We start from the raw sequence: 11209 nt of genomic DNA on the forward strand, positions 1-11209 counted from the left end.
GAGGAGGTATAATTACAATACACAGAAATGAATCAAACCTGACTCCTGCTTTCCCCCCTCCTCTATTCAAACACTGATTATAATCTACTTCATATTCTCTCTTAAACTGGGTTCCCTGGAAACAGACCTCTGAGATGAAGAGATACAAGCATGGTTTTGGGGAGATGGAAAGTGGCGAGGGGGGGCGGTGGTTTGTGAAGTTGATCTTAAGAGATACACCTGTGGGGAAGTAAAGAAGGCAGGATGGGGCAGAGGGAGACACTGAGACGCAGTAGAATTGCAAAGTGGTCTCAGTTTACCCTACAGGGCCCTCAGGAGTGTGATGGCCCTTCAGCGTTTTCCTAAATGGAGTAAAGGAAGACTCACTTGTGTTGCTTCATGAGTCATTTGGCTTCGGCCACTCTCAAGAGGGCATAACATTAAGGTGGCAGTTCCCCAGAGCCTAAGGTAATATCCAGAGAAATGGGCAGCTGTGAGCCTTCAGCAGCCATACTCCTAGGCTGGGGTGGGTTGGGGCGGGGGGCGGTGTTGGCCCTGAAGGAAGGATCTGGTCAGAGAACCATGGTGTCCATTATGTATTCTCAAGATGTTTTATCAGATATAAGATATGCACAACCAAGAAGATAAGACTTCAAGAAATTAAGAGAAAGTAAGAGAATGTAAAGTTAGGTAATAACTTGTAAGAAAACAATTGGAACTTCATGTTTAAGCTGAATTTTTCTATGATTTCTTAAAAAAATAGAATGTCTAGAATTGCACTATTCATTACAGTAGCCACTAGCCAAACATGCTTATTGAACATCTGAAATTTGGCAAGTTCAAATTGAGATGTGCTAGACATAAAAAATACATACTAAATTTTGGACACTGAAGAAAACATAATGTAAAATATCTTATTAATAATTTTATATTGATAACATGCCAATATGATATTTTTATTATATTGAGTTAAATAAGTTATTAACATTAATCTCATCTTTTCTTTTACTTTTTTAATGTAGCTATTGGCAAACTGTACATTAGTGATGTGTATCACACTACAGTTTTATTGGGCCGAGCTAGTCTAGAATAATCATACAGTCTGACAAAGGTGTCATCTCCCGCTACAGCCTGAGACAGAGCAGCACTGGAAACGAACACAGAATAGGGAGTGAAGAAACCGTCTTTTCAGAAACTTACTTCCCTGCCTTACTGGAATGGTAACCCAAAAGCACCATACTTAGTTCTTGAGAGACCAAGATAGCACTTGGGTCATACAACCAGTCTGCCCCCATTGGTAGAGTAAGAATGGAAGTAGGAAATAGAAGAGATTCCCTCTGCTATTCTTAGGACCCAGAGCCTTTGAGAAGTAAAGGGTTTGCTTTATTCAAAAAGCAGGAGCTTCTGACTCATGTGAAACCTTGTCCTCAGGACAAGGAAATTGTATCCACCACAGCTCAGTAATCCATTGGGTGGACTACGGAACAGCTGGAGCTCAGTGAGCAAGTTCTTGGGAGCAATAACATAGTTACTCCATGTGCCAGGACTATGACCACCACATGTGGCGCTAGATGACGTACAAGCAGAACTGAGTCATACTGAGAGCAAAAATGAGTTAGTGTAAAGATATTTCTTGTATTTGTTTCTATCACCAACTGTTCTGTATTTTTGTATTTATTTTGTGTATTGGCATCAATTCCATGCCAGCCATGTCTTCCCAAAGCATGGTTTTATTTCAATGTCATTCAGAACCACTCATTCCTTCCATTCTCACTGCCAATAACCAAGTCCACATTTTCATCACTTCAGCCTGAATGACCCCAACCAGCTCCGTCCTTGATCTTTTTTCTTCCAATGTTTCTCTCTTTATTTTGACTTAGCCTGCTAACTCTTTATAGGTCATCTTTCCAAAATATGTCACTCCACTTCTCAAAAAATTAAAATGACTTCATTCTTGATTACCCAATCAAGCTCAGACTCAGTGTGACATTCCAATAAATATGCAAACTATGTTTATTTTTTCCCTCCTTCTTCCTCATTACCTCCATTTAGAATGCACTTGGTACTCTTCTTCCCTTTTAAAATTATTTTAAATTCAGAAGCTTTTCTCAGTTGATCCCTGAATTTTAAACTCTACTATACCTATAATTTACACAAGTGTTGTATTCTCATCTTTTTTTTTCCTGATAATTTTGTGCCTATAATCATTGACTTCAAAATGAATTTGTTAATTCCCCAAGGTCAGAGATTGCAACTTATACCCCGAATAAAAAAAGGGAAACTAATATTTATTGAATGATTTTCTTTTGTCCATCACTGCACAGTGCATTTACCAATTGTTATGTGGAATGTTCTGTATCCACTTTTTCTGTGTGTGCTCAGCATTTCCACATTGCCCTGCCAGTGGCCTTGGGATCTGGTGCCAAATAGCAACCAACTGAAGTAGGTAAGTAGCAGATTTACTGGTATTTGGGTACAATGATGGTGGAATTTCCACAGATCATTTCTATTTGGGCCGCAGCCTCCTGCCTTGCTCCTGGGACTCCTGCTCTCTTCCACATTTCTCCCTTCCCCTCCAGTGCCTCCTAACTGATCCTGTTTCATGCAAAACAATTCACTTATCTCTTTGATGAATTACCCAGGGAGCCAGAAGAAGGCCTTCAACACTAAACACTATGTTTGGGGTGAGGGTTCTAAAACAAAGATAGTTCTTTTTCTCCTTGAGAGGTATGCTCCCAGTTTTAAGTAATTATTTTCTCTGTCATACACATATTTTCTCATTTAATCCTTCAAGCAATTCATTACATGGTCTTTCATGCAAGGCAGGGATTTTTGGTTTCGCTACTATAGTACAAAAGTGGTTCTTTGGATTCAGAAAACAGAGTACATTCTGTCCTGTTTCTAATTCTCTGTTTAGAGAAATGGTCAGATGCATTTGAGTCATTTCCTGTATGAAGTACAATGCTTACATATAAGAGTCTTTGGCTATTTGAAAACGATAACTTCTTATGGACTAATTCTCATATTTCTTTAGAGATATTGTATGAGTCTGGGTTCATTCTGGTTGGAGAAACCACAGAGTAATTTGAACAGGTAAACTTTAATATAAGTAATTATTAGGTATAAAGGAATTACAATAACAGAGGATTAGCTAATAAGAAGTAAAAAGAACTCTAAAGTATGTAGAAACAGCAGGGAAGCAGCCACTTCCCTGGTGGCTGAGATAGAGCACCAAAGGCTGAGATGCAGACCGTATGGGATAGGACAGTCATAGGTACTGACAGCCCAGGAGCTGCCGTGGTGCCCCCAGAACCTGCTGGATGTCTGCTTTCTGGAGCTTGCTGGAAACGTGCCCATTGGGTGCCAGGAAAGCTGTTCACGGGGAGCTGTCTCCCTGGAGGCAAGCTACCTAATCTGCCTGAGAAGGTGCAGCTGCCGCTCACTGAGCACTGCTGGCTGCCACGCAGGGCCTTGGTGCTGGAGAAACCACATGTCCTACGGGGACCAGGCGCCGGAGACACCACCAGCACTGCAGAAGCTTGCCAAGCAGGCCCACCAGAACCAGGAAGCAAAACCTTTCTTTCCGGCAGTCTCTCCAGCACCTTCTACAGACAAAGTTTAATGTCATGCCAGCTGGCAAAGCCAAAATACTTAAAGGGCCCAGATGCACATTTAGGAGCAAATAAAAAGGTTGAATTTGGAGATGAAAGGCAATAAATTGCTAACTAGCACTCTAGGGACTAAAAATGTTAGTGTGAATATTCACAAAAATTCCCCACTTCCCAATGTACCTTTCTAAGGTGGAAAAGCCATTTGTGGTTTGGGCATTTATCAAGACTAAGAAAAGGGACAGTGAGAAAAAGACATGACACAGTAATAGCATACAGGCTTACATTATACAAGAAAGAGACTGGGAAAAGGAGTAGAAAAGGCAGAAAGGAACACAGGATGATTTTAGGAAGGTAATGTTAAGGATTTGGGAAAGGAAGAAGAGGTGGTGAAGCATTTCTCAAGTATCATGAATAATTCTTTGGGAAAATCAGACTTTAAAAATATTTTAAAATACTTGTATAATATGCAATATACATTTGGACTTTTGCATGTCAGAAATACTTAAATGACTTAATTAATTTGGATGTTGATGTTGGGTTTCTTCTAGATACAACCTCTTGCTGAGAGAGGACCAGCTTTATTTGGGTTACACTGGACCAGAACATTTTAAAGCTTTTTGAATCCTCCAAATTTTTAAATATTCAGATATTTTCCTTCTACATACTTTCAAAGAATAAATGTAACAGGACTTAGCCTCATATATTGCACGTATTTATTAAATCAGCGATTTTCAACTGGTATGCTGCAAGTATTTTTAAAACTTGCAATACCTGACTATTTAATCGGGGGCACTGACCTCTTTTCCTTTAGCTTGTCAAATAAAAGAAATGACAGCAACTAACACAACAATAGCCATCTGGTGTGAATGACTCAAAAGTATACCTTTTTATTTATTTATTTTTTGTCACATGAGCAAACATTTTTGCCACAGAATTTAGTAATGAGATAAAAAAGTTTTTAAATCGTTGTAGTAAATCGTTAGTTCTGCATTTATTATCTCTAATTCAGCCAGTTCTAATACTGCATGGCAATCCTCTTATCAGTTTCCAATTAGTCATTTTTCCTTCCTCAAACATGTTTGAAAATCTTTATTGCTTTTCTCATGTCCCCATGTCCATCCTCAAATTCAAAGCCCAGCTCAGCAGATAGCCTAGTGACTGATGCCAGGTGAATGTACTCCACCAGCCGCCTACTTTTGTACCTTTACACTTAACTGTATCTTTTATTCATAGTTGTTTTTCTTCTGCTTCAGAAGCAGCAGCTACCCTTCTATCCAACTTTAACCTCTTCCCGTGCTCTTAGTCTCATTTTCTTCCTTGTTCCCTAGCACTTTGTTTCAACAGTTATAGCCTCTTCTCTTCCTCTTGAGTCTTGAATTTCTCCCTCTGTCTTACTCCTTGGCCTATAAACAGGCTTGAAACTTTGAATCCTTTAAAAAAAATTATTCCCATCTATTTTCTTTTTTTTTTAACACTGCTCATTTAAAGATCATCTATGCTTATTACATCTATTTCCTCTTCCCCCCAAATTCACTCTTCGTTGAAGCTTATTTACAAGGCTCAACTGGTACAGGTGTTTTTCTTAGTCTAATCACTCAGTTCAGTCAAAATGGGTACCCAGAGTAAAGCATATTGAAAACATTTTAAAAATATACTAACAATTGGGTATTGTGCACAAAGATGTGCATGCCACCAACTATCCATCTCTTCACCTACCATCCTGGTTCCAGAGCAAACTATGGTTGTCTGACATTTTTTTCCTCAGTAGCTATCGAGTAATGACCTTCCCTGGGCCAGAAGATGACTTTGCTGGGCCAGTTGCTGTGGCCTTTGTCTAGGAGAATGTTGAAAAAATAGGATTGGGTCTCAAGGCATCTTTGAAAAGACTGAATATGATCAGAGCACAGGCATCTCACAGTCTTCCTCCTTCCTCTAGCTCCATTCAGAGACATCTTGACCTTTCCCCATGACTCTTCCTCAGTCAGAAGTTGGCATCCTCCTTCATTAGTTTATTTCCTTTTCAAACCCTTTCAGAGGAGTTGAATTTTATTAATACTAGTTTCACTATTTCATAATTACTTAGGTAAATAGAGTTTATAATATTTGTAAATAAAATGTTATGTTAAGCTACAAAATTATCTCAAACTTATACACTTTAAACAAAACAATATTTTATTCTAAACATAATTAGAATGACTTTTTCTTTTTGAATGGGAGGTCATCATAACAATATTTAATGGTAAAATTATCTTTTATGGATTGTCAGGTGTTCTCCTTTTTTCTTACCTCTATACTCTTCAACCTCAATATCCCCATGCCCAAGATGGGATTACCCCAAAAAGGACTTTAAGTAACCCCCTGGACACTTTACAATCCAATGCCATCATCTTTCTTTCATTCCTGTTGAAAATAATCTCTTCTTCTCCTCACCTATGGCACCATATATTATTGTCTTCTGTATATTATTGTCATTTATGCATATGACAAATCTCTGTCAATGAATCCTAAAAGCAAGACCCTTTACTCATCAGTAAGTAAATGATCCTTACTATTGTGTAAGAGAATTTGTGGACAAGATCCTTATTTTTCTAATTACTTTCTGTGCCTAAAATAGAGTACCTTACAAATAATAGGACTTCAAAAAATTTAATGAATGGTTTTCATCAAATATTGAAAATGTGAAATAAATAATTGGTCGTTTATTACATACTAGAGGCCCTGTGCACGAAATTCATGCATGGGTAGGGTCCCTAGGCCTGGCCAGCAATCAGGGTCGATCAGGTTCCCCACCTCCCTGCCTCCCCACCTCCTCCTTCCCTCGCTCCCTCAGCACCCCACCATCACCGGTCGCCCGCCATGTTCTGTGCCATCACCTGGTGGTCAGCGCACGTCATAGCAAGTGATGGAATTCCCTGTCTCCCAGTCAAACTCCAGAGGGGAAACTTTGCATATTAGCCATTTATATATATAGTTGTGTATGTACCTGTTAAATTTATTTTTCCTTTCTTATTTGTCTACATATTTTATTGTATCTTTTTATTTTATTTGCTTCTATTTCATTTTTTTCATTTTTTAACCTTTGTTTTCTCTTCTTTTACTTCTCAGGCAAAAACATATTTTACATGGAATAAAACCTTTTGTTTCTTATTTGAGTTTTACATTTTATCTCAAAATTAACGAATGATAAAAATAAAATACTAAACTAAGTTGTTGATTACAAAATTTATGGAACCTTAACTGATCTTTCCCATGAGCTTAGTGGATTTCAAAAGAAAAAAAAACTAAACTAAACACAAGAAACATCAATGTGTTAGAGAAAAATTTTGGATTCGTTTGTCTAATGAAATAAATAAAGTTATAAGTTGAGATTTTAAAATCAAGAGGTTATTGATATGTAGTATGAATTGTGCAAAGTAAAGTCATGCAATTATATACCTGGGTCAAATGCTATGAATAAAGTAAATTTAGCAGTAGAAACCGTAGTGTGGTACTGAATTGATATTAATCTCTGGTGGGCAACCCCATTAAAGTTAACAGTAAATCAGTTGTTTTGATAATTTTAGTATTATACAAATTCTTATAGCTTGATAAATTACAATAATTTCCAGGACCTGTTAAGATATTCAAAATGAAATAATTAACCATTCAGCAGTCCATTTATTCTATACATAGTCAGTAAAATACAAGCTTTCAGAAAAAATAGCAGAAGACAGGAATAGAAGGAGATATTTAAGTTGAAGAAATGTTCATCTTTGATTTATTATTATATATGTATATAACTAACTGAATTAAACATTTAAATTTCTTTCATAAGTGTCAAAATGTCCATTTTTGAAGTTATTATGTAAAAAATAATATACTTCATCAGATTTATTCAACTTAAGTAGTGGTCCAAATATATTCTAACTGCATGGTTATATATATATTTGTATATATATATAATCAGTCTGTCCCTCTTCCCACACTCCCACATAGGATCTGGCCTTTAACTTGGATATAAAAATAATGTACTAAGAGGGCTCCCCATTGTCCAATTTCATCTTCAAATGAAATGCTTATGGAATGATTAATTTTGTGTGAAGGGGAACTTAGTAATACTCTGTGAAAAATTTCTAAAAATTATTATTTTAATATATTTTTATTGATTTCAGAGGGGAAGGGAGAGGGAGAGAGAGATGGAAACATCAATGATGAGAGAGAATCATTGATCAGCTGCCTCCTGCATGCCCCGAGCCCGCAACCTGGGCATGTGCCCTTGACCAGAATTGAACCCAGGACCCTTTAGTCCGCAGGCCTACGCTCTATCCACTAGCCAAACCAGCTAGGGAAAATATCTAAAAATTATAAAAATATCTGCAGTGCTTTCCATATGTATTTTATATTTTATAACCTGTGACCTAAGAGGAAAAGTTTAGGGAATTAGAAACAAATAAAAGGCAACCACCTCTTATGCTGGACCAAAATTACTGGACATTAAATCCTCCCTGTAGCTACACTGAATACATATTCATAGTGCTCATGTTTCATTACAACCACTATTTACTTCTTGGGATAAACCATCTAGACCAAATAAATATTGGATGTGGGGGCTTTTTAATATCAAACGTAGGTCTAAAAATGTTCTATTGTTTTGCTATACCTACAGCTGTGCTACAACTGCTGCTGCTTTTCTGACCACTCTTACTACTATATTTCATACATTAATTCCTACTAAGTGCCAACTGCTGGGGAAGTTCCATGCCGTACCCAAATTCTCATGCCATTCCCTCAAGGTTGGTATTAGTTCCCTACAGTCTCTGAGAGGTTACATGACTTGCCCAAGTCACAAAGCCAGTGAGGATGCTCTCCTCACAAAAGCCAAGTTACACACCTGTATCTCTAGTGCAACTAATTAAGAACTTCACAAACGGAAGAAAACAAAAACTTATAGTCATTCCAAATTAACTTCATAACCCTCAGAAGAAAATAAAATCATGTTCTTATTTTTTCTTTATTACTATGACTCATGTAATTGTTTACCAGATTTTGGAAACGAGCATTTGATCATGCTCAGAGTGATGAGCATTACTTTCCCTGTATGTTCTCTCCACTCTAGTTCTGAAAAAGTGAACTATGTTAGATGTTGGGAAGTGACACAGGGGTTGTGTTTTTGAAGAACATAAAGGATGGCTGCTGAAGAGGTGGTGAAGAAGGACTTCTAACCATGTGCAAAGGCCCACATTTGAGAATGGATCAGGGTGACCAGAAAAGACTGCAGCAAGAGCATTTGGTAGAAAATATCAATAATACTCAGTAAGCAATTTACTTTGGGGTTGAACATTACTAATATTTATCACTCTCTTCCTAATCAGTACATAAGTGTGTTCAAGTCTCTCATGCCTTCAAAGTAATGATGAGAGACTCCAAATCCTCTTTGGCTTTACCTTCAACTAAATTGAAAGCAATACCAGAAGCCTCCTTTTCCCTAAGGCATGACTCTCTGATGTGGGGAATATTAAATTGCAGAGAGAAAAATACCTCTCTTATAGCATTTTTCACTTTCTTTTTCTTTTCTTTTTTAAATATATTTTATTGATTTTTTACAGAGAGGAAGGGACAGGGATAGAGAGTTAGAAACATCGATGAGAGAGAAACATCGATCAGCTGCCTCCTGCACACTCCCCACTGGGTATGTGCCCGCAACCAAGGTACATGCCCTTGACTGGAATCGAACCCGGGACCCTTGAGTCCGCAGGCTGACGCTCTATCCACTGAGCCAAACCGGTCAGGGCAGCATTTTTCACTTTCAGCAATTGCTTATGACATGCACTCAATTCAAGCTATTTATATAAACTGTGAGTTACTGTATTTTAATTTCATATGGTCTGAAATAATCTCAAACTTTTGGTATAAAATTTTTACATTTCTTATTCACAAGGTTTACTTGGAAATACATGTTCTAAAATTTCCTGACTTTCAGGCCTTTCAAACCTGCCTTGAGACAGTAACTCCAGCTAGAGTATCTGTTTCGTGAGACCCCTTTAGCTGCCTTCAGACTCAGCAAGTGTAAGACAAACAAGGACTTAAAATGAAGAAGCCAGGGAGCCAGAGCATGGACTAGGACAGTGGTCGGCAAACTGCAGCTCGTCAAACTGCGGCTCGCGAGCCACACGCGGCTCTTTGGCCCCTTGAGTGTGGCTCTTCCACAAAATACCGACTTCTGCACATGGGCCACGAAGTTTCAGTTGCACTGTACGTGCGCACCCGCATGTGGTATTTTGTGGAAGAGCCACACTCAAGGGGCCAAAGAGCCGCATGTGGCTTGCGAGACAGTTTGCCGACCACGGGACTAGGAGAATGGTGGAGTTATAAGAGACCTTTGAAATCATTCAATCCAATCTCATTTTCCAGGAGGGGAAGCACAGGCCCTATGAGGTGAGGTTGAAACACAGGCCCTGTGAGATGAGGTGGCTCAACGTCGCCCAACTAACTGAAGGTTTTATGGTGACCAAAACTTGGGAATTCTGGCAGGCTGAGGTCTGCATGTCATGAGCACATTCTGTAAAATACCCTAACGTATTATGAGTATTAAACTGTTCAATAACAATCCATCAAATGCTACAATTATCAATTATTTTTTATGAAATACATTGCACCATGGTTTGAGTTTCCGGTATATTCACATATTAAGTTTTATACTATTCGAAACATATATTTTAAAACTTTGAAGTAGAAAAAAACACTTCTTTATTTAAAAATTAGTGGAAACATAGATGAAAAAAAACCTGATATTTGTTGACACCTTAAAAACAGTCTACATATGTTACAGTAGTACATTTAGCTATGTTATGCATTTGGTTTCTTGCATAGTTTCCAAAGTGTTTTAGAAGAGAGCAATAATTTATGTGGAGTCAGCTGGAGTTTTAAAAGGTATTTTAAGACACCACAATCTTCTTTTGCCCTCTTGCATTCCCAAGAGCTCTGACTGGTTAATACTCACCGTTGCTTAAGTCCTCTTAGGATTCAAAGTTACTGCTAGACTGAATTTAATGAATCCATCAAAATCACAGAATTTTCTTTTGCCTCCTCCAACACCTTGCTTCTCTTTAGTCATGGGAGGAAAATGCTTCTGTGAAGCAGAACACCTGTGAGACTGGGAAGTGTGATTGAAATGGTCAGTTGTGGCTCTGTCTCAATCATGTGGCTCTTCTATGCCTAAAGAGGCCACTTGTCTACTGGGAGAACATTCTAGAGTGCTAGACCTTGCATCCATCAACAAATGGGTACACTTCATTCAGAAATGCTGAAAATGTCGCAGCACCCAGAGTTTACTCTTCTGTCTTGGGCTAGGGGTGGGGTGATGAAAGTAGGCATTTTTACTTTATTCCCTAATAACATCCAGCATCAGCTCCTTGCTAAATCCTTTGTGAGCCCTGGACATCTCCATTGACACAGGTGATCTTGCAGGTTTTAATAACTGGTCTGGATTTAGCCACCATTCCTGTGGTTAGGTAATTTTTGAGTATAGTGTCATGTTCATGGAGGGAAAACTGAGGAAGCAAGTCTTAAGCCACCTGATGCCACATCCTAATAATATCTTGCCTTTTATGGTGCTTCAGATTTTTCAAAGTGATTATATA

Source organism: Myotis brandtii, unplaced genomic scaffold (genome assembly GCF_000412655.1).
Source record: "Myotis brandtii unplaced genomic scaffold, ASM41265v1 scaffold125, whole genome shotgun sequence".
In the NCBI taxonomy this organism is placed as follows: Eukaryota; Metazoa; Chordata; class Mammalia; order Chiroptera; family Vespertilionidae; genus Myotis; species Myotis brandtii.